Source organism: Microcebus murinus, chromosome 5, assembly GCF_040939455.1.
Source record: "Microcebus murinus isolate Inina chromosome 5, M.murinus_Inina_mat1.0, whole genome shotgun sequence".
NCBI lineage: Eukaryota > Metazoa > Chordata > Mammalia > Primates > Cheirogaleidae > Microcebus > Microcebus murinus.
In genome coordinates this window covers 102968869-102990957 of record NC_134108.1, presented here as the reverse complement: position 1 = coordinate 102990957, position 22089 = coordinate 102968869, and the positions used below count along the sequence as shown (strand labels likewise).

The 22089-nt window shown below is 55.5% G+C and overlaps 2 protein-coding genes and 1 long non-coding RNA gene across 4 annotated transcripts in view; 2 read left to right on the top strand and 1 right to left on the bottom strand.

Moving 5' to 3' along the window:
• Positions 1-6567, top strand: part of LOC142870982 (uncharacterized) — a 28333-nt gene extending 21766 nt beyond the window's left edge. The window contains exon 3 of the long non-coding RNA XR_012919330.1: positions 6353-6567. This is a non-coding gene — a long non-coding RNA (uncharacterized LOC142870982). The remainder of the gene's footprint in view (positions 1-6352) is intronic.
• Positions 1-22089, bottom strand: part of LOC105869149 (triggering receptor expressed on myeloid cells 1) — a 298495-nt gene that overhangs the window by 229117 nt on the left and 47289 nt on the right. The gene's annotated exons all lie outside the window — the stretch shown is intronic.
• Positions 18891-22089, top strand: part of FOXP4 (forkhead box P4) — a 50545-nt gene continuing 47346 nt past the window's right edge. For both annotated transcript variants that reach the window (XM_012773273.2, XM_012773271.2), the window contains exon 1: positions 18891-19404. The gene's annotated coding sequence lies outside the window, so the exon portion shown is untranslated. The remainder of the gene's footprint in view (positions 19405-22089) is intronic.

Here is a 22089-nt window from a genome sequence, read left to right as displayed (position 1 = left end):
GTGTCATTCATTAGGACCCCAATACCTGGCTGGACCTCGTAACTCTCTGCCAAGGTGAAGATAAACCCTGGGCATTGACTGAGTAATTATTCGTTGCTAAAACTCTAAGGTGGATATTATTATGCCATTTTACAGACCTGGCAACTGAGGCCCAGGGAGGCTAATTGACTTGCCCCGAGTCACATAGCAGAACTGGAACCCAACCCCAGGGACCATCTCCCTCCAGGTCTGTACACTCTGCACCTGCCCTCTTCTCTCACCAGGTCCAGGGAACTCAGGTACAACTGGAGCCTCTCTGAATCGCTAGGATTTCTGGAACAAGCGACATTCTGGGAAGGTCACCATGAAAAAGCAGCATCTTCTCATGGTCTTTGCACCCTTGGCCCACCCTTGGCCCACCCTTGGCAGGGCTGGGACAGAGTAGTCGTGTAACCCCTGATTGCAGCAGGGACTTTGGAGAAAGACGGGCTGGGAGTGGGGCTCCCAGGAAATGTGTCCTTTCTGCCTCTCACATCCTTAAACCACTCACCTGACCAGTGGGAGCTCCATTCCTCAGCCCCAATTCACTCCTCCAGCCCTGCCCAGTCTCAGCCTCCAAGTCAGATTCCCACACCTCTCCCTCCAGGAAGCTTTTGGGCCAGTAACTTCAAGCTGCTACTATTATTCCTTCACTCTGCCCCATAATAAATAAATAAATAAGGCTGCCCTATGGCACACATCCTCCGTCTGCTCGGGCAGGCCCTACACCCAGCACCTAGCATGTGTTCACTCCCTCCATCTTCTTCGCAATCTTATGAGAAGGTGCTAGGAGGCACAGAGAGGCTAGCCAGCTTGCCCAAGGTCACAGAGCAAATCAGTGGCAGAGCCGAAATTCAAGCCCATGCAGTCTGAAACCAGAAGCCACATTCAGAACCGCACGCCAGTGATAATGCAAGTGTTCGAGGTTTCGCTAGAAGTTTGGTGTGCCGGATGACCTGGAAATCCGTAGCCCATTTGGCTGTGGTCTTGTGACATTTCAATGTCACAAGAGGCAGGTTGAGTGAAAGTATTGGCTTAGAACAGTGGATCGTGCATTTGTGGACAGGTGGAAACAGGCCCGCGTCCTTTCTGGAGGTGTGTTGCATCTGCTTTGCTGGCCTGGGAGCCTCTCAGGGTGAGGTCAGTTCTGTCCCCACTGTTCCCACCACCCGCACTCAGGACATGCGGAAGGTTTGGGCTGGGGGCGCTGGCTGCCCCCGCTGGCTGGCAGAGTGGCTGACAGGTCCCAGGTCAGGGCCTTCGGTGTCTCTGTCCCGCCCCTGGCTGAGCCCTGAGACCCAGAGGAGGCCTGGCTTCCTCTCCTCTCACCGCCCTCCACCTGCCTGCCCTCCTCCACCTCTCCCTGTCCTTCCCCCCACCTCCCCGCCTCGCCCTGCACCGCCCTCCCCACCCACTTTCCCAGAGCCAGAACAAACAAGAAGACAAGCCTGGCAGGGCGGCAGCGGTGGCAGTGAGGGGAGCAGGGAACTTGCCTTCATTTCCCCGGCTTCCCTGATCCCGACCTTAATCCCCGCTCAGCATCCTGTCAGCCCGGCTGTTCTCAAGCTGACATTGCTGCAGGCGCCTTCTCGGCAGCCTTTCCTCAGATCTGCCTCCTCCGGGGACTTCTAAAGAGGAGCCTGAGGTTTCTCTGTTACAGCCGGCTTCACTCGCTGCCCTCAAGCAAAGCCCGGGCTCCCAGGGGGCCGCAGCAGAGGGGGCGGAGGGGGGCAGTGCCAGGCCTGACGTTTGGAGAAAGAGGAGGACGGAGGTGGCTGGGCCCCAGAGGCCTGCACGGGGAGGGTCAGGCCTGGGGCAGGAGTCCGACCAGTGCTGGCGTCTGCTCAAAGCAGGGAGGGTAGTGCTCAGGTGCGTGGACTGAGAGACGGGGGAAACTGAGGCCAGCACCCATGGAATTCGGGCTGGGGCGAGTTCTGGCTGTGAAGGAGGCCGAGGGGTCTGCGAGTTTCTGAGCAAGCCTGCAGGGCGATCGCAGCTCAGAGTGGTGTAGAGAGAGGGGCAGCCGTGGCCTGCACCGCATGCGTACGAAAGAAAACACCCACATACACGTTCCTCCTCGGGCTTCCCGAGCACCTGCTGTGTACTGGGAGAGGTGCGGAAAAGGCAGCCTGGTGACAGGGACACAGTGAGCCGGGCATGCGATGGGGCCCGGTCCCAAGCCCAGCTCTCCCATGGAGTGGCTGTGTGGCCTCAGGCCAGTCACTTGGCTTTTCTGAGCCCCATTTTTCTCATCTGTAAGGTTGGCGGGAAGGGAAATAATCAAAGTTCCCCTGCAGGAGCAATGTGAAGTGTAGAGCCAATCTGTACAGAGCACCTGGGGTTTAGAACGAATTTTACTATCCGTGTCCCTGTCCACAGGGACACGAGAGTCTAGAGCTTCGTCTGGGTTTTCATGAATGGGACCCTGTGTGCAAGCGAGAGCAGGTGTGTGCGGGCGTGAGTCTGTGTGGGGGTCTGGCAGGGCCCCCGTGAAGCTGCTGTGAGTCCCTGTGTTTGGAACCAGGCTCGGCCCACAGCCCGGACAAACGTCCAGGGCAGCAGGTCTGGCCAGCCCTGCTGCCCCGATACACTCCCGCCCTCTGGCTTGTGACACACCCACCTGCCAAGGGGACAGAGATGCTGGAGGCTCCTGGAAACCCAGGAGGGGTGCTTCTTAGCCCCCCTCACATGGTCCCTGTCTTCTGGGTCCCCCCAGAGCCACCAGTGCTCCAGAGACTGAAGTGGAAGGGAGTGCCTGGGACCCCAGGTGCTCAGCTTCCTGGGGAGAGCTCAGGGATGCCAGCTGGGTGGGCTCTGTGCGGGTCCATAGGGTCCCAAAGGCAGAGGGCCCGGGTGAGCGGCAGAGAGGTGGCCTCCCCACCTCCCACTCCACAGAGTGGGACGGAGGGAGATGAGGAGAGAAAGCTGAAGATCAGAATCTGGATTCCGTCCCTCCACCTCCTCAGTAGGATTCCTCCCCGGAGCAGTAAAAAGAACACTGGCTCCTCCCATTGCCAGGACTGACACAGCTGCGTGGCTTTAGGCAAGTTACTAAACCTCTCTGAACCTCAGTGTCCTCGTCGGTAAAATGGGACCACTATCGCCTGTCAGTGTTGTGGTGTGGTAAAAATAAAGCAATACACGGAAAGCACTGAAAACAGTGCCTGGCACAGAGTCAACGTTCCGAGATGTGCCAAACATCCCGGCTGACACAAACACTTTTGACTCAGGCTGAGGCGGGCATGTCTGTTGAGCATTACTTGTTAATAAGATAGAACGTCGATGGGTATTTTAGGTTCCAGAAATTGGCATGAATGTCAAAAAGTCAAAGCAAAGCCGGGTGTGGTGGCTCACGCCTGTAATTCTAGCACTCTGGGAGGCCGAGGCGGGCGGATTGCTCGAGGTCAGGAGTTCGAAACCAGCCTGAGCAAGAGCGAGACCCCGTTTCTACTATAAATAGAAAGAAATTAATTGGCCAACTAATATATATATATAAAATTAGCCGGGCATGGTGGCGCATGCCTATAGTCCCAGCTACTCGGGAGGCTGAGGCAGCAGGATTGCTTGAGCCCAGGAGTTTGAGGTTGCTGTGAGCTAGGCCGACGCCACGGCACTCACTCTAGCCTGGGCAACAAGCGAGACTCTGTCTCAAAAAAAAAAAAGTCAAAGCAGCCGGGTCAAAAATGTCATATTACAGCTGGGCTCAGCAGTATGTATCTGTGGTCCCAGCTACTCTGGAGGCCGAGGCAGGAGGATCGCTTGAGCCCAGGAGTTTGAGGCTGCAGTGAGCTATGACTACGCCCGTGCATAGCCTCTGCACTCCAGCCTGCGTGACACAGCAAGACCCCTATCTCAAAAAAAGCAAACAAAAAATGTCATGTAACAGCTTGGCACATAATAGCTGCTGGTAAATTCTAATTTCCTTCCTTTCTTCCTTCCAACCAGCTAAAGTTTATCATCCTTCTGACCAACTCATTCCCACGGTGGGGGAAGTTAAATTCTCTCCTGACCTAACCAAGACGCTGCCATCTCATCTTTGCATGCGTTGGGGTGGGGGCCTCTGGGGCCCGTTTAAGGCACTGTTGTCCCTGTCTTTGAGAAACCACCAGTCTCAGGATTCCCAAGAACTTGTAACCCATGCTAATTCCTGGACACCCCCCACCTGCTGAATCAACACCCCAGGAGAAGCAGCCTGGGGCTCAGCATTTAGTAAGCGCCCTCATGAATCAGATTTTCAAACTTAGAGAATTTGAATTTGAAGGTGAATTTGAAAATCACCTCCTTGGTGCTCGTTCTCTTTTGCACTGGGCCAATGCCGTGTGCTCCTACGCTTGCCGGACGGTGTTTGAAGTCCTCGTCTTGGGAAGGTAGCCTCTTCTCTCCCCAGCCAGGGGGTCCTTGTGGGATACTCCCTGCAAGAGCCCCTGAGGCCACCCGGCAGGATTCTGCCCTGAACCGTGCTCCCATCGTCCTGTACACACTGCTCCCCCACTGCGGGAATCCGGGTCCATCTTCCACAGTGGGCTCTGCATTCCTCAAGGGTCAGGACCTTGGGGTTCCCCAGCTGGTGGCCTGGGATGCCACTTCGGCTCCATGTCAGAAGAAGGCACTGCCTCCCTGCCCTGGCTTGCTGATTGACAGGCTCAGGTGGGGGGCAGGTTGCCTTCACACTCCTCTCCCTGCAAGAGCACCCCTGCACTGGGGATCGGGGAGCAGTGCTCACTTTGCTGCTTCTCCCGTCCCTGGTTTGTCACCCGAAGGAGGCTCACCTCAGTGTTTGGGTAAGGATGGGGACGGGGTCGCTTCTCAGACTTGGATGGCTCAGCTTCCCCCATATTCAAACCCACACCCTTGTAACCACCTAAGCATGAGTGCGGTGGACCAGAACCTTGCCAAGGGAGCTGCCCTGGGAGCAGGGAGGCAGCAGGGTATGTGGGGGCTCTTCCGGGCTCAGAGGCCTGAGTCTGAAGTCCTGGGTCCTCACCAACCAGGTGGGCAGACCATGGCAGGCCCCGCCCCAATCACCTCAACTGGGAAGCAGCGATTAAAAGCTGCGAGACCTGAGAGAGACCATGGATGTAAGAGTGCTAAGTGAACATGCGGTGTGGATCTTTTGACTCTTATTTTGCAGAATTAATTCCTTTGCATCCTCCCCCGTAACAGGTGCAGGCTACCTAGGAAGCCCCTTGTCCAACTGCCTCCTCTCGGGGAGTCCTAGCCTCAAGCTGTCTGGCTCTTAAAACAAGCCCATCTGTTTGGGAGGTTTCAGAGGCAGCGGGGAGGGGCCCCCAACCACCCTAGCTCCTTCCAAATCTGCGGAGTGGGAGAGCCCCGCTCTGAGGCAGCCTTGAGCCCCGATGTCTGACCCGGGGAGGCGGGGAGAGGAAGCACGTGGGGAAGAGGACTCTGGGAGCCAGATCCCGAAACTCCCATGGGCGTGAGACCAGAAACCCAAACCCTGGCCCCCACCCCACCCCCTTAGCCACTGTCCGGAAAAAATAAACTATTTCCTGCAACCAGCTCCGAAACAAAGTCTGTGAATGCGCAGTGACACATGTTACATAAATAGAAGCCACAGAGGGGAAAGCCTGTTTTCTCTTTCATTATTTATCACTCTCTAACCATCTCCAGCTGGGTGAGTAAACAGGCGCATTGGCCCATAATGAGGAACAGACTGCTGCGTGGGGCTGGGGGGGGGCGCGAGTGCGAGAGTGCATGTGCGTGTCTGTCTGTCTGTCTGCCCCTGAGAGGGAAGAGTCGCAGCCTGCACAGGGGGAAGGCTTGTGGGGGACGGGATTCCAGAGGGCAAGAGCCACCTGGTGCCCCGCTGGGGTGGGACAGAGCCAGTGTGCCGTCCCCTCGCCAGGAGGGTTGGTGGGGGACTGGTGAGCTGGGTGGAGGAGTCAGAAGGGGAGAGGCTGCGTGGGTGGGAGAGGATGACAGAGGCAGGGGCCAAGTGCCAGGCTGCAAATGTGCCGGGCCTCAGAGCATGCAGTCCACAGGTGGCCTCTGGGAGTGGGGCTGGGGCAGGAGGGCGTGTGTAGCGCTGTACGGAAGACTAGGAGACTGAGGGAGTGTGTGCACGGCAGCGAGGCCATATGTGAGGGTATGCACAGGTGTATGTGATCCTGGTAGGATACATGGGTATGCACACTTTTGTGACAATGTGTGTGTGTGTGTGTGTGTGTATCTGCGTGTCACTATGGGAGCATGGTATGTGCATGTTCGATTTTATGGCCATAGGTGGTGGTATGAGTTGAACTGTGCCTTCCTTCCAAAAAGATACGTTGAAGTCCTAACCCCAGCACCTCAAATTAATTTTATTTGGAAATAGGGTCATTGCAGATGAAATCGGAAGATAGAGAACGCCGAGTGAGGAAGAAGCAGGCATTGCTGTGACACTCCCATGAGCCGGAGGGCACCTGGGGCTACCAGAAGCTGGCAAGAGGCTAGGAAAGATCCTCCCCTACAGGTCTCAGAAGGAACCTTGGTTTTGGACTGCTAGCCTCCAAAGCTGTGATACCCATACAATAAATTTCTTTTAAGCCACCCAGTGTGTGATACTTTGTTACAGTGTCCCCAGGAAACTAACACAGGCATATAAGAACATGCCGCACACGCAGTGTGAGCTTGGGCATGTGTAAATAACTGTGGAAAGCCATGAGAATGCACATGTATGTGTGCGTGATCCTGATCGTGAAGATGGGTGTGATATGGACGTATGAAGCTATGTGTGTGTCTGTGTGAGCGGGTAAGCAGCAGCACACACACGCTCAGTATCTACATATCATCCACATGTATGATATATCATATATCAGGGGTCCTCAAACTTTTTAAACAGGGGGCCAGTTCACTGTCCCTCAGACCGTTGGAGGGCCGTTGGAGAGCGCGGCGCACATTCCACACATGCGCACTGTGGGCCCGGGACCAGTCGGCTGCTAAGCAGGACAGGCAGCGTCAGCAAAAACACCAGGTGGGCCGGATAAATGTCCTCGGCGGGCACCATGTGGCCTGAGGGCCATAGTTTGAGGACCCCCGTCATATATATCCTGCTGGAAAGGAACCCAGCATCCCTCCTTCACATCTGGCTGCCTCTCTCTCCCCCCAGAACACCTCCCTGAACTTGGGCAGCCCTGCCTGCAGCCTGGTCCGCAAGACACAGGATTGCTCATCAGGGACCCATGAGGCCAGGCCTGAAGGCTAGAGGCAGTTAGGTGAGGGTCAAACTCCTTGTTTGTGGTCGGGGGCGTCCTTGCCTGAAGACTGATTTCTTCCTCACAGTGTTCTGGCATCACCTGTCCTGCATGGGGAGTTGTAAGGGAGACGGGCCTACACCCAGAGATTCTTGAAGCAGCACTGGACTCCTAGGCTGTGTAGACCAGCCCCATCTGTGTAGACCACTGGGTGTCACAGGGCCAGCTGGAGGCCTGGTCTCCCAGGCCATGTTCAGACCAGCCTGCCCCCCAACTGGAGGATCCCACAATTGTTCAATTAGTCAGCAAAGCACATGCCCTGAGGCCCACGTCTTAGAATCCTCAAAGGCATCCTAGGAGAGCGGCCTTGCTATCAAACCTCAGATGAACCACTTCTCTCTGAGCCTCAGTTTCCCCTATAAAGAGTGCACCACCACTCTTGCCCTTCATAGAGATGCAGTCAGGATTAAGGGGACCAATGGACATGAACTTGCCTTAAGAAGAACACCTTATAACATGCCCCCAGAGCTGACTGTCAATGTCCCGCCACAAAGGTAGCATCACATACAAAGACCCGTGGCATCCATGTCGTCTCTAGCATCACACGGTGATTTGCCATGTCCTCTTCCAGCTTCCCACGCTTCTTCCCTTAGCCCTGAAATGGTCTGATTTAATTCAGGGGTCCGCAAACTGTGGCTCACAGACCAAATCCTGCATGTTTTTGTATGGCCTATGAGTCAATAATGGTTTTTATCGATGAGCATTTGCCATTGACTTGATAATAGGGAATCTTAACTTTGAACCCCAGTTAAGCAAGGTGTTATCCCCTCCCTCCAAATTCCATGCTTCTCATTGGTAAAGCTGTGTTACAAAAACTTATACTCAGTTATTGTAATTTCATCAATGGAAATTTTTTAGAACATTGTTTACTCTCTTATTACATACATCCCTGTGTAATATCCTCAATTTTGCCTCTTAGCTTGCAAAGCTCAAAGTATTTATTATCTGTCCCTTTATAGAAAAAGTTTGCTGGCCTCTGCTTCCACTACTCAACCCTGCCTTTGTAGTTCAAAATCAGCCATAGATACACATAAATAAATGGGCATGGCTGTGTCCAGTTCAACTTTATTTATAGAAACAAGTGGTAGGCAGGATTTGGCTTCAGTTGGCCAACTCCTACAGTTGAACACTGTAAGCTCTTGGCCATTCTGATTGGCTTGGAGAGGAATACTAAGTCCTTAGGTCCACGTAAGCCAGTGTTTGCCTGAATAGTTCACTGGACTGAATTGGGCAGGATTCAGTCTGAAGCTGATGGGACTCCCTGCAAGGACTCTGAGAATAAAGCCCACCCAGGGGAAGGCAGAGTTAAGCAAGGTGGAGAATCCAAGGCCATCATTCAAGCCCCAAATCATGCATCATCTGCAGCGAGCCCTACCACCTTGATTTTTGGGTGCAGGAGTCAGTCAACTTCCATGGTTTTTAAGCCCATTTGAAGTGGATTTTCTGATGCTTGCGACGATACAAGAGCACAAAAGAAGAGTGTCTCATTCAGCCTGGGGCATCCAGGGAAGACTTCCAGGAAGCGGTGCCATCAGAGCTTGGTCTTGGAGTTAGCAGTGAAAGCAGAGGGGAGAAAAGATATTCCACCCAGAGGGCACGGCATGAGAGGAAGCCCAGCTGCACGGAAGCGCACAACACATGCCACAAGTCCCAGGTGCCAGAGTTGGGAGTGGCCAGGATGGAATTGTAGGTTCAGGAAAGGAAATCGTGTGCCTTGTGCACCAGGCCAAGGTGCTTGGATTTGGCATGGGTTTTGAGCAGGGCATGACAAGTTCAGGTCGGCACCTTTTTTACCACCGTGGAGGGAGGCTCAGGGAAAGGATCAAGCTGGAAGGAGGAGGCCAGTTAGGAGGTGACTAGAATACTCCAGGTGGAAGATGATGAGGGTCCTGGCCAATGACAGTGGGAGAGGGACCAGAGAGCAGGGGAAATGCTTTGGAAACCACATCCACAGGACTTGGGGACTGATGGGATGTAAAGAAGGGGTAGAGAGATTCAAGGGGTGACTCCAGTTTCTAGAGTGACAGGGTGGATCACGGTGCCACCAGTCGGGGAGCAAATGTAGGGTAGCGCATGTTTTGGATAAAGATGACGACTTGGGCCTGGGACACGCTGAGTTGTGGGTGCCATCACTGGAGGCCCACAGACACGGGCAAGGGACCCAGGTCCCAGACACGGGTCATACAGGAAGCCACCAACTCACAAGTGGCAGTTAAAGCCCTGAGAGCAGGTGGGCTTGCCCAAGAGCACAGGTAGATTGAGGGAGCAATGGGGCAAGACTGAAGCCTTGGCCGGGCGCGGTGGCTCGCGCCTGTAATCCTAGCACTCTGGGAGGCCGAAGCGGGCAGATTGCTCGAGGTCAGGAGTTCGAAACCAGCCTGAGCAAGAGTGAGACCCCATCTCTACTATAAATAGAAAGAAATTAACTGGCCAACTAATATATATAGAAAAAATTAGCCGGGCATGGTGGCGCATGCCTGTAGTCCCAGCTACTCGGGAGGCTGAGGCAGCAGGATTGCTTGAGCCCAGGAGTTTGAGGTTGCTGTGAGCTAAGCTGACGTCATGGCACTCACTCTAGCCTGGGCAACAAAGCGAGACTCTGTCTCAAAAAAAAAAGACTGAAGCCTTGAGAAGACCAAGCACTTAAGAGGTGAATGTGGGAGATGAGATGCACCCACAAAGGCACATGAAAAGTTAAGGAAGAGAACGGGAGGGCAGAGCGTGGCAGGCACTGGCGCCCAGCCCGCGTCTCTCAGCATTTGTCTCTAAATGTAGAAGGCTGCTTACTGCCAACACCTGCTCGTTGCCTGAGGGCTTTTTCCTGGCCATGGAAACACCCTTGGCTCCAGCCCAGGGCAAGCCGGAAGTGTGGGGGGCTGATGTGGCTGGAAGCAGGCCTCCACCAGTGACCCAGGGGTGGATAAGTACCCCAGCTCCCTTGCTCTGGGACCTGGTTAAGTTGAGGTGTGTTTCACACATCCTGGAGTCCCCAAGTCCCCGAGTCACCCCAGGGTTGCCCTCCCCTTGCTCAGCGGTAGCTTTCCCGGAAACACTCCCCATACTGGCTGTTTTCCCTTCCTTCTCACGGCCCCACTGCCCTGCTGGCCTTTCTGGGACACCTCCCAAGTAAACCACTCATGCTTGAATCCACTCAGAGTCTGCTTCTGGGAGAAGCTCAACTAAGACAGAGGTATTAGGAAAGCCAGACAAGTAGGAATGTTCCAGATGTCTTCTCCAGGTAACTTTGGTCTTCGGGGGAGATCAGGTCCTCCCTGCCCCAAGGCGCCCATGTTGACGCTCACAAAAGAGGCAGGCCATTTTCTCCCCTGCTCCTAAGGGTCTCGGCCGGGGACTTTCCACACTGCTAGGCTGAGCAAATTTCACCATCCCCTCCTGTCTCTCACCTCCGTCCCTCCTGCTTTCGTTAAGGGCTGCTGTGCACTGCAGAGGCTCAGAAAGATTCCCCGGCCCTGAGCCTGATCACTCCCTGGCTCAGTCCTCTTCATTTCAGCCCTTCAGTCGGCTTTCACTTTTTTCCATTCATCGTATCTCCAGCCCCGTAGGTGTCCACTTTTTTCTTTCTGTCTGCGATCCAAGGACTGGCTATGAGAGCCGGCCAGTGGCTCACAGGGAGGCGGGGAGGGCTGGGTGGACTGGAAATCGCCCCACTTCCAGCCAGTGTACACCTGACACCTCCTGCTCCTCTCCTCCCAACTCTTAAGGCAAGAGGCCAAGGGCATGGCCTTGAACCAGACTTCTTGAGTGGGAAAGGGCCCTCAAGAAGCCATACAGCAGAGCGAGGAAGTGATCACTCCGGTGTGTAGCAAGCCAGGGTATGAATGCGTGCACTCTACTTACGTAATTGTGGAACCGTGTGTGACTTGTAACCTCTCTGAGCTTTGGTCTTGTCATTTGCAGAATGAGGATAATAGCAGCAGCAACCTGACTTAGGCCGGGTTCCCACAGAAGCAGCCCCTGAGACAGCTATTCCATTGCAAATAGTCGATTTAGGAGGCGAAGGAAATACCAGTAGAGCAGTAGGGAGGAAGACAAGAAAAGGCAGGCAGGCCCTAAGGTCTGTGTTACCAAGCCACTTACTAGGATAGCTCAATCCTGTTGAGGAAGCCCTGGGTGCACACACAACACGTGCTGCAGGGTTATCCCACCAGGGGGCTGAGGGGGGAGGTATGTATATACCGGTACCCATCAGTTACGGGTGGAGGGCTCTCCCAGAAAGTGTTAATTCTCTGGCACCTCTGGTCTCCCACACACTGGCAGAGTGGGCTCTGATGCCTGGGGGTGGGGGTTGGGAATCTTCAGGGTGGAAAAATAAGCACTAGTGATTGAAAGTCTTAGCGATGTAAGCGGTCCAGGTGAGGACACAGGGACAGGGTACCAACGGCATGTTTAGCATCACCTCTGAGGGCTGTCTGGAGGTGAAATGAGGTCACGTGTGAAGCGTGCTTAGCACAGTGCCTGGTGCACAGGTGGTTCTTGAGTCAAGATCCAGCCTTGGCCAGGCGCAGTGGCTCATGCCTGTAATCCTAGCACTCTGGGAGGCCGAGGTGGGCGCATCGCTCAAGGTCAGGAGTTCAAAACCAGCCTGAGCAAGAGTGAGACCCCGTCTCTACTAAAAATAGAAAGAAATTCATTGGCCAACTAAAAAATATATAGAGAAAAAATTAGCTGGGCATGGTGGCGCATGCCTATAGTCCCAGCTACTCGGGAGGCTGAGGCAGGAGGACTGCTTGAGCCCAGGAGTTTGAGGTTGCTATGAGCTAGGCTGATGCCACAGCACTCTAGCCTGGGCAACAGAGTGAGACTCTGTCTCAAAAAAAATCAAAATAAGAAAAAGAGCCAGCCTCAGTCTGCCCTCAGCTGCCCGCTCCTGGCACTTCCTGCTGCCCAACCACCGTGAGAGAGGTCTCGAGGGCTGGAGGGCCAGGGGTCAAGAGCAGAGGAGACTAGAGGAAAGAGGACCCTAGGGGATGTGGGGGAAGCCAGAAGGAAGAGGGGGTGCAGGAGAACCAGGAAGGAGGCAGGACCTGAGTTCCAGGCCTGGCATAGCATGACTCAGAGCAGTGTGTGGAAGCTCCAGGAAAGGTGTGAGCCCCACTGCATGGGCCCAGACAGATGCCACACACAATCGGGGGTGGATGAAGACTCTTATCTTCCCTTATATCCAATCTATGTTTGTTGCCTCTAACATGCAGGGCATTGCTTTCTCTTAAAAAGAAGAAGAAGAAAAGGAGCATTGTGGGGCTTAGAGATACATATAAAAAGTGATGGTGAACAGTAGACCCTTGATAGGTGGCAGTTGTCAGAGTGAGTCCACCTGGGCTTTGACTTTCCTCCTTCACATCCCACCTCACCCTCCAGTGCCAGCAACCGAGATCCCCAGCCCCCAGGCCTTCGCGGTTCCATGGCAGGGCTGCTTCCCTTGCTAGCACTGAAGGCCTCCTTAGGGAACAGGCAGAACGGAGCCAGGAGGAGTGGTGAGCATGGGAGGCTCAGCACCCTGGGAGGAGGGGATGGCTCTGTGGGAGTGAGGGTGCTGCGCTGTCCTGTTTTCCATCCAAGTTTCCCAGACCTGCAGCTCTTTCCTTGCAACCCACGAAGACACAGTCATTGCATACGTGCTACAACCTCCAGCTCATGCCTGTAGGACATCAACTTGCCCTGAGGTATCAGGCTATTTATTTTTTTAACTTTGCTCCAAAGCATCAAATCATAATCAAAACAAATCAAATCAACGTGCATTTACTGCATACTTACCATGCAAAAGATACTAAGCTGGATAGATGGGAAGTCCCAAAATGACTAAAATCAGGGGCCCCTGACCTCAGGAGTTTATTATCTAGTTGGGGAAATGAGGTACAAAATGGCTAAACAGTTAACAATGTGCAATACAATGTGTTAAAAGTCACTGGGTGTTTATTAAGTGAGTTGGCGAGCAACACACTGTAACATCAGCGACACACACAGAGTGCTGAAGAGGAGAGGGAGAGAGGCGGGTGTGGGTTGGGGTAACGGAGAAATACCCACACTGAGAAGAACGTTGCTCACACCTCTCTGCCAGGCCCTCATCTTTCTTCCCATCCTGCAGGTGAATAAACTAAGGTTAAGCCCCTTGCTTCAGGATTTGGGGCTAGAAAGTGACAGAATTGGGATTTAAATTGAAGAATCTTCACAGAGGAGGAAGATAACTCTTAAAAGATGAGGAGGAACTAGAAGAAGAAAGAAAGGGTTCTGTCCTCTGTGCTCACTCCTGGGCCTTTCGCCACCCTCATGCACCCCCAGCCTCCACCCCCACCCCCATGAATGGCTGGGTGCAGTGCATGGGGGAAGGGGGAAGGTGCTGGGTCTTCTCCCTTGGCCCATGCCTGGCTGTCTTCCAGCACAGAAATTCCCACCATGGAGGGATCTCATCTGACCCAAAGATGCTGTGTTCTGACTAATGGAAAATTGCTCACTGCTTGTCAAGTTATTATTCATTTCCTGATCTTTAATGACTGATTTTCCACCAATCAGCTCAAAGTCTCAAGCCCAACACCCTGTAGACAAGGCCTAAGTCTCTGAGTCCCTAAAAGTGACTGCAGGAGGGGCCAGCAACATCTCCCAGGGCCCAGGCATCCAGCCAGAGCTGCACCTAGAAAGGCAACCTAGCCCCCACCCCAGTCCTAGGCGCCCTCCCTTCCATGCCCCCGGGACAGCTCCCCACACGACCATGGTCCGATAAGCCTCCCCCAGGTTAGGAACCCCCCCTCTTAAAAAGGGGGGAAGTCTAAAGAGTGCCTTGAAATTTTCTGGCACAGCTCATTAAGATATCACCAACCCTTATGACATATTTCTTTGCTTAAATCATGATTTATCTTGGGGAACAGGGACCTCTGTGGAAGAGGAAAGGCCTGTCCCCCTGCTGTGCCTCCCTCACCTCCACTCAGCACAGACCCTGGGTCTTTCTGAGTCAGAAAGATTGGGAAGCAGAGTGGGGAGGAACAAGTGGGAGAGGGGGAGGGCAGAAGATTCCACAGGGGGAAGGGAAAGCAAAGTGTGCGTGTGTGGCGGGGGGTTCACAGAAGGAAGCCCACTGCAGCAAGGAGACCACGGTAGCTAAACATCAGCTGCAGTCTGACTGCCCAGCAACAGAAAGCTGGGTAACAAACTGGGGACACAGGGATCTTGTGGAGTGCTCTCCAGCAGCCTGGGAAAGAAATGACCTAGGGATACACGCAACAAACAAACACGTAGACATTCATCTTGGCAACATGCAGCTGAGTAAAAAACAAGCAAAACCAAGCAGCAGCAGCAGGATACTTTTTATTTGAAATTTTAAGATACCCAAGCAATACTAAAGGACTAAGAGAATAAAACTTACCTGGGAAGACCAATTTCAGGAAACTGGTTACCTAAGGCAAGGGAAGGAGGTAAAAAGAGAGAGAGGAATGGATATGAGAAGGACCTCAGCTATATCAGCAATGATTTTTAAATTTTTTATTTTTAAGCATAAAGGTACAGAAATCGTAAGTGTACTTATAGCTCAATTAATGTTCACAAACTGCACATACCTATGTACCCAATTTCCAAATTCAAAAGACAGAACATTCCCAGACCCCCAGAAACCACCCCCAGGCCCCTCCCAGCCACTCCCTCACCTACAGTAGCCATTCTTCTGAGTTCTAACACCATCAATTAATTTGATCGGTCTTTGAATTTCAGATCAATGCGATCGTACTCTGTGTTTTCTGTTGTGCCTGGCTTTTATGCTCAACATTGTTTGTGAGATTCCCCTAGGCTGTGTGTGTGGCAATGGCATATTCCTTCTCATTGCCAAGTATTAGCCCACAGATGAGAAGACCAAGATTTACTTACCTGTTCCACTGCTGACAGCCACCGTGAATAGTCAGCACACCGAATAGATGGCATTGCATTCTAGTGTCTGCCTTTTGGTGAACATATATATGCATGCATTTCTGTTGGTATATGCTTAGGAGCGGAGTTGCTATATTATACTGATAAAGATGTATTCTTTAATAACAAAAAAAAGTTTTTGGGAGAATAAAAAAGTAAGATTCAAGCAACCAGGTGAATGGAAACAGAAAATATCTGGGCCTAAGTGTGTTGGGACTGTGGGAATAGACTAATGTATCTAGAGGCACAAACCACCACCTCGGGTGTCCAGGCCTGTTGCTAAAAACAAGCTCACCCACTAACCTACTTCATGCCCAAAACAAAGAGTCAGCTGACCTTGGGAAAGGGCATCTGCTTCAGTGCAGGAAGACCTGGGAGCAAGTCCCTGTCGCACCACCTCCTCGCTATTGACCTAGGCAAGTTAGTGGACCCTGCTGAGGCCCACCTGTAAAATGGGGAGAAGAGCCACCAGAGTTGGGGTGATAAAGCTAAACAGCGTGGTACTCAAGGGCCCGACATGCTGCAGACATTTAACACATGGTAACTCTTAGATTTGCAGCTTTGTGAGGTTAGTATTCTTCATTTTTAAGTAGGGAAACTGGAGCTCACAAAAGAAAAAATAAGCATTTATGGAAAGCACTGAAGAGCAGGCCACCAGGCTAGGTGCTTTGCCCATGCTTTTTATGCTACCCCTCCAACCACCCCAGGAGGCATTCTCCCAATTTTGTGGGTGAGGAGACTGGGGCTCAGACATCATGTAACTTGCTCAGGTCACACACTGGTGACAGAAGCTGAGGTTCAACCCAAGGCAGCCTGACTCCAGCCCCTGTGCTCTTAACCATGGTCTCCCTAGTAGGGTCAGGCCACGAGCCTTGGTTCCTGCCACCACCAAGCTCCTGTACCTGCCCTGAATCCCATGAAGGAACAAGGACAGAAAGGGACCCTCCTGCCTGCTCCTGGTTACCTCTCCTTGGGAGGCAAGGGCTACTCTTTTGAACTGTTTTACAAAGTTCTTGCATCAGGAAGAAGGGCTTTGGACTGTCTTCTTTGATTTGGGGCCATTTGTTCTGTATCTTTCTTTGGAGAGGTTTTGTTTTCTTCACTAACATGCCCTTTAGGTGAGGACAAGACTGAGTCTTTTGACCTCTTTGGGTCCTCCACTGTGACTCACAGGGTGCTGGAAACAGAGCTGGGCCAGAGATGAGGGATAAACCGAAGTGAAAGCAAAAGCACTTCCCAGGGCAATGCCTGTGGGCACGTGAGTCCATGTGCGAGGCATGGAGGGCTGCTGCAGGGAGGCGATGGGGCAGGAGCAGTGGGAAGGAGAACCGACCAGAAAAGGGCTGGAGAGGCCCACTGGAGGTCACCTCCTTTCAAGTCCCCTGCAGAGATCCCCTCTTTTGTGCCCCAGGTCCCTAGTTTGCATCCTACCCTCAGCCTTTACAGCAGGGAAGCTGGGAGAGAGGGCTGAGGGCATGGTCACTGCCCCGGCTGACCTGACTCAAGGACCTGCCACTCCACGACTTCCACCAGAGCTGGATCTCCACACAAGATAAACTGGATCATACGACCAAGGACTTTATCCCAAAACATCCTCCTCCTCAGGTAACCCACAAGCAGGCAGTGCAGCTTTAAAGACCTCCATGAGCCGCCGGGCATGGTGGCTTATGCCTGTAATCCTAGCACTCTGGGAGGCCAGGCGGGAGGATCGCTCAAGGTCAGAAGTTAGAAACCAGCCTGAGCAAGAGTGAGACCCTGTCTCTACTAAATATAGAAAGAAATTAATTGGCCAACTAAAAATACATAGAAAAAATTAGCCAGGCATGGTGGCGCATGCCTGTAGTCCCAGCTACTGGGGAAGCTGAGGCAGCAGGATCACTTGAGCCCAGGAATTTGAGGTTGCTGTGAGCTAGGCTGACATCACGGCACTCTAGCCTGGGCGACAGAGTGAGACTCTGTCTCAAAAGAAAAGACCTCCATGAGCTTCTTCCTTGTCCTCACTGATATGGCTTAGGCTGGAATCTGGCTCCATCATTTACCTGCTGGGCAAATGTAGGCAAGTGACTTGATCTTTTTGTGCCTCAATTTCCTCCTCTGTAAAGTGGAGATCATAGAACTATCTATCACATGAGGTTATTGTGAAGACTAAACTAGTCAATATGCCCGGCATGTGGTTCAACTCAAATGTTAGCTGTTATTTTAGCCTTATTGCTACTGCGGTTGCTACACTGGAAAAGACACTGTGACAGCCAAATAAATGGTACTTAGAGCCCTTCCCCCCACAATGTCACATCCAGATATCTGAAAGGTTCTGACAGGACCTAAATATGCCTGTCACACCTGCCCAACTGGGCAAATACATAAGATCTGGACCTGGGCAGGTGTCACCAACATTACAACTACTTTATGCTATTGCACCCACAGGAAACAGAATAAGTGATAAAGAACAATCCAAGAGGGAATCTTCTCTCTGAGACCCCTTTTCTTTCAAGCCCCATTGGAAGGGCCTTCTCTTCCAAAAAGGCCTCTCTCTCCAGGCAGCTAAGCATCAATTCTTGCCGCCACCTCCACCGCCTCTGCCAGTTCACAGTCCAGAGGGGCATCCTGTGTCTGCCCCTTGACCACCTGCCTCGGGCGATTTGGGGCCAGGAGCGCCTTCAAGAGCCATTGCCTTCCCGCCCTGATCCCACGGCAGGGTCCTCCCCTGGTCACGGGGACCTGGCATCACTGGGCTGGTTGGGGGCGCTCCTTGAGGACCCCCGAGGCATCCCTCACTTCTCCCCACCCTCCATACAGACAGACGGGAGATGTTTCCAGCGTGGGGGGTGGGAGGGAGGATTTGCTGACATGTCCACGAATCTCGGAGTGGGGCATCTGCTACCAACACAGCCCTTCCCCTTGGATCGCGGGCATTTACTCACCCGGACTTCCCCCTCCCAACCCAAACACACCACCGCCAGCATCACAATCCCTCCGGTCCCCCGGCAAAAGCGGCATTCAAAGACGCTGAGTTTTGTTTACAAGCTAATTTGTCCAGGTAATTGTCTCGACTTTGCACTTCGCTTTGCCCTCGTGGCTCTGCCTTGGGCCCCTTCTTCACTGGCCCGCGGAGCACTTTCTGGGAAAGTCCCCTTCCTCAGAGGGAGGCAGCGCGGGCCCGGGGGTGACTGTTCACAAAGCCCAGAAGGAGCCTCCCCGCCCCCCACCCCCAGTTCAGAAAGCCCACCCCCAGTCCCCACACGGTGGGGAGCAGGAGGGAGGCCGGGCAGGGCCGAGGCCGGACGCCGGCTCCGGTCTCTGGGCCCCTGGCCACTCCCTGCGCCGGGCGCAGCCCGCCGGGAACCAGTGAACCGTGTGGGCGCAGGACCGGCCGTACCTCCAGACTCCAGGGTAAGGCCAGGATTTGCAAAGCGCGCCACAGATCTAGTCCGAGGCCAGGCGGAATCCCCGCGGTCTCTCCACCTACCCCCTTTTTCAGATCCGTAGCCCTACGTCTTCTCCCCACGACCCCACTTTTCCTCCCCTAAAGTTTGGTCCACGTGGTCTTCTCTCGCTCTCGGCTGGCTGCCTAGCGGGGCGAAAGTGGCTGCACCTGCTTTAGGCGAATTATGGTAGCACTAGAAGTTGTTCTCCCCTCCCTCCGCCGCTCGCTCCCTCGCTCCCTCCTCCCTCGCTCTCCGCGCGCTCCCTCCTTCCCTCCAGCCCTCCTCCTCCCCCGCCCGCGCGCCGCCCGCTCGCAGCCACTCGCATCCCAGGCTCAGTCGCAGCCCCTCGGAGTCCGCAGCCGGCCGCCCCTGCCGAGCGGACTGTGCGGCCGGCGGCCGGGACGGAGCCCCCAGCCCGCAAGGAGGGCGCGGCGCAGGCGGCGGCGGCGCGGCGGGGAGGAGCCCGGGCCGGAACCAGGGCTGGGCCGGGGGCGGGGACGCCGGGGTCCGGGAGCCCAGGAGCCGGAGCGAGCTAACTAGCGTCGCGGAAGGACCGGGAAGCAGGAGCGGGGCCGGAGCGAGCCGAGCCGCCCACAAAGTGCGATGCCCCGGCGGCGCTGAGGCGCGCGGCGGTCGGCGCGGCGCGCAAGGAGCACGCCCGGGAGCGGCGCGGCGCGGGGCGGCGCGGAGGGGCAGCCCCGGCGGGCGGCGGCGGGCCCGGGCTGCGACCGGAGCGAGCCCCATGCCCCGTGCGGGCTGACGGGCCGGAGCCCGCACGGAGCGGCCGGGCCGGACAGGTAGGTGGCGGGTCGGGCCCGGGAACGCGGGTGGGGGCTGGGCCGCCGACCAGACCAACTCCCTAGCTCGCGCACTCTCTCGCCCGCTCACTGGCTCACTTTGTGTTTGCAAACTGCCCGCCGGAGACGCGCGGGGAGGAGCCGGGCCCAGACCGGCGTACTTTGTTCCAGCCGGGCCGGCCGCGGCGCACTGACCCAGCGCAGCCGCGGCACCCCGCCCCCGGCCCGGGCCCCGCGGGCTGGAGCTGCCTTGGGAACAGGTGGGGACTGCGGCGCGGCGGGGGTGGGGGCAGCGAGAGGCCAGCCGGGGGACGGCTGGAGAGGCCACTGAGGCCCGCCCTTCCCCAAGAATCTGGGCCCCGCCCCCTCCCGGCCTGGCCGCTGGGAACGGGGTGTAAGGGGGCACGACCCCCCTGCCCCGAGTCAGACAAAGAATACTTCCCGGGCCGGACTTCCCTGAGCTGGGAAGGGAAGTGGTGAAGTAGGCTCCCCCAGCCCCGGTCCGTGAGGGACTCCCCAAGTCGCGCCGGAGACAGATGGACTTGGGGGAAACGGGAGGGGGTGGGGACGGCGGTCCCACCGGCCGCGTCGCGTCAGGTGAGGAAGGGACTCGTCTTGCTGAGGTCGCACCTCGGAAGTGCCCGAGCCAGTCAACCCTTCTTCCCATCCCTCAGTCGGCGCGGAGACTGAGCGGAAAACTTCTTGGGCACGGGAGAGCGTCTGGAAACAGCCCCTGTGATTCCGTGCGCCGACGGTGGAGGGTGGGGGAGCGATCTGGCCGGTACCTCTGCGCACCCCTTTGGGGGAGAGCCCTCGCTCCGACGTGTAGGAGGAGCAGAGAGGGCGGCAGCGGGGGTCAGAGGCCACCGGGGAAGTATCCTGGAGGGACCAAGCAGGAGCTCCCCGCAGACTGAGGACTCTAGTGTCTCGCCTGGACAGTGCCCTCCCCCAGCACCTCTGACCCGCGGCGCTCAAGCCTCGCGTTCCCCATCAACGCCAAACTAACTTCCTCGGGCTGCTCCAGAGCAGCGCCTGCGGCGCTAGAAAGCGCGGCGCCCGGAGCGATCCGGGGTGCGGGCTGCCCGGGTAGAGAACTGTGCAATTTCGCGGGACGCGGATTCTGAGGCAGAGGCCCGACAGAGGCGGATCCCCTCTCTCCCCGACTGGGGCGGCCTCGTGAACACACCCGCTCACCCGCTTCCACCCACCCTGACTCTCTAGGTTGGGCGAAAAAGGATACGGGAACCCAGAGCCCGGGGAGCGCCCTGCTCCTCGCTTTTCACCCTGGCCCCTCTCGCCACCCTTCTCCTGGCCGGTTTCCTCGCTCGGCGGCTAGTTTTAAGGCATCCGGAGATCCCTGCGTGTCTGGCACCCCGGCGCCTGGTGTCCCTGCCGGTGGACCGTGGTGCCCAGAGCTGGAGGTAGGGGTAAGGGGCCCTCCAGGAGCAAATCCGAGTCTGAAGCTGCCACATCGGCGATTCCCAAGAAAGCCCAAGAGCATTTTGGCCAAAGCGGGTTTTACCTGAACTTCAGCATCTTCACCCCGGTTTCAGCGTACCCGCCTGGATTCGGGATTCGTCCCTGCGGAACTGTGTCAGGTCTGGGACTGAGGGTCGCAGTAGCACAGCTTCAGGGGACAGTTGCTAGGGTTGGCCTGAGTGCCCCCTCCTCCCACTCAGAAAGAAGGAGCAGCGGGGTTGTCTGTTTGGCCTGTAGCTGCGGGAAGGTCTACGCCCGCCCAAACCCAGAAGCGCGCTTTGCATAGACAGCCGGGACTAAATGGCCTCTAGGCCCGACTGCCCCGACCCCTGGTGAACCAGCCGGTAGGTGCAGAGGCAGAAGGCTGGGCCTAGCTGGACCGAGCTGCCTAAAGGGTAGCCAGCGGCCTCCCTGGAAAACCTCTGCTGAAAACCCCTGCGGGGAAGTATGCAAGCTTTTTTTTTGTTTTTTTTTTTTGAACTTGAGAAACTTTGCCTTGTCGTGGGTTCTGAGCTCTTTGTTACCTGGCGGCTGGAGGGAGGGCACAGGGGCTGGGCTGTGTACCTGGACAGCTTGCTGGCTCCCGGGTGGCCTTAGATCTGAGTCCTTCAAAAGTCTGTAAGTTGGCGGCTCCCCATCTGAGGTCGCTCACACTCTAGTCTTGGGGCAAGGTGGCATGGGAAGGAGGTAGCATTGTGGGTGCCTCCACCCCCCCACACACACACACCCAGGCCCAGTGTGAGATCCGAATCTCTCCTCCTAGACCCTCAGGCTCTCCTTCACCCTGGCTCCAGCTTTGGCACTAGGTTGGGGGAGAACACAGGAAGCTTCTCTCCTGGCACTAAGCGCCAGGTGCCTGGGCGGGGTTTTCTATCCTTCTCCCAGTCCTGGGCAGGCTTCCCAGAAGTTATGGAGTTGGGGAACCCCTGAGCCCTGGGGAGGGAAGAGCCTAACACCAGGGCTGGAGAATGTCTGGGGCAGGATAGACCTGGCCCAGCTTGTAAAGGGGCCTGCCCCTGTTCCTTTCTGTGTGAGTACCCTCACACCTAGACACCCATCCCCCTTCCTCTGCCTTTGGCCAAAAACTTCCTTTCTGGCTGTAGGCAGGTAGGGAGGTCCCTTCTTGCCAGGAATGTGCATATCCTGCTGGGCCCCTACTCTGAACACACCTCTTCCTTGGGGGGAGCTTTCTTTTGATCCAGTAAT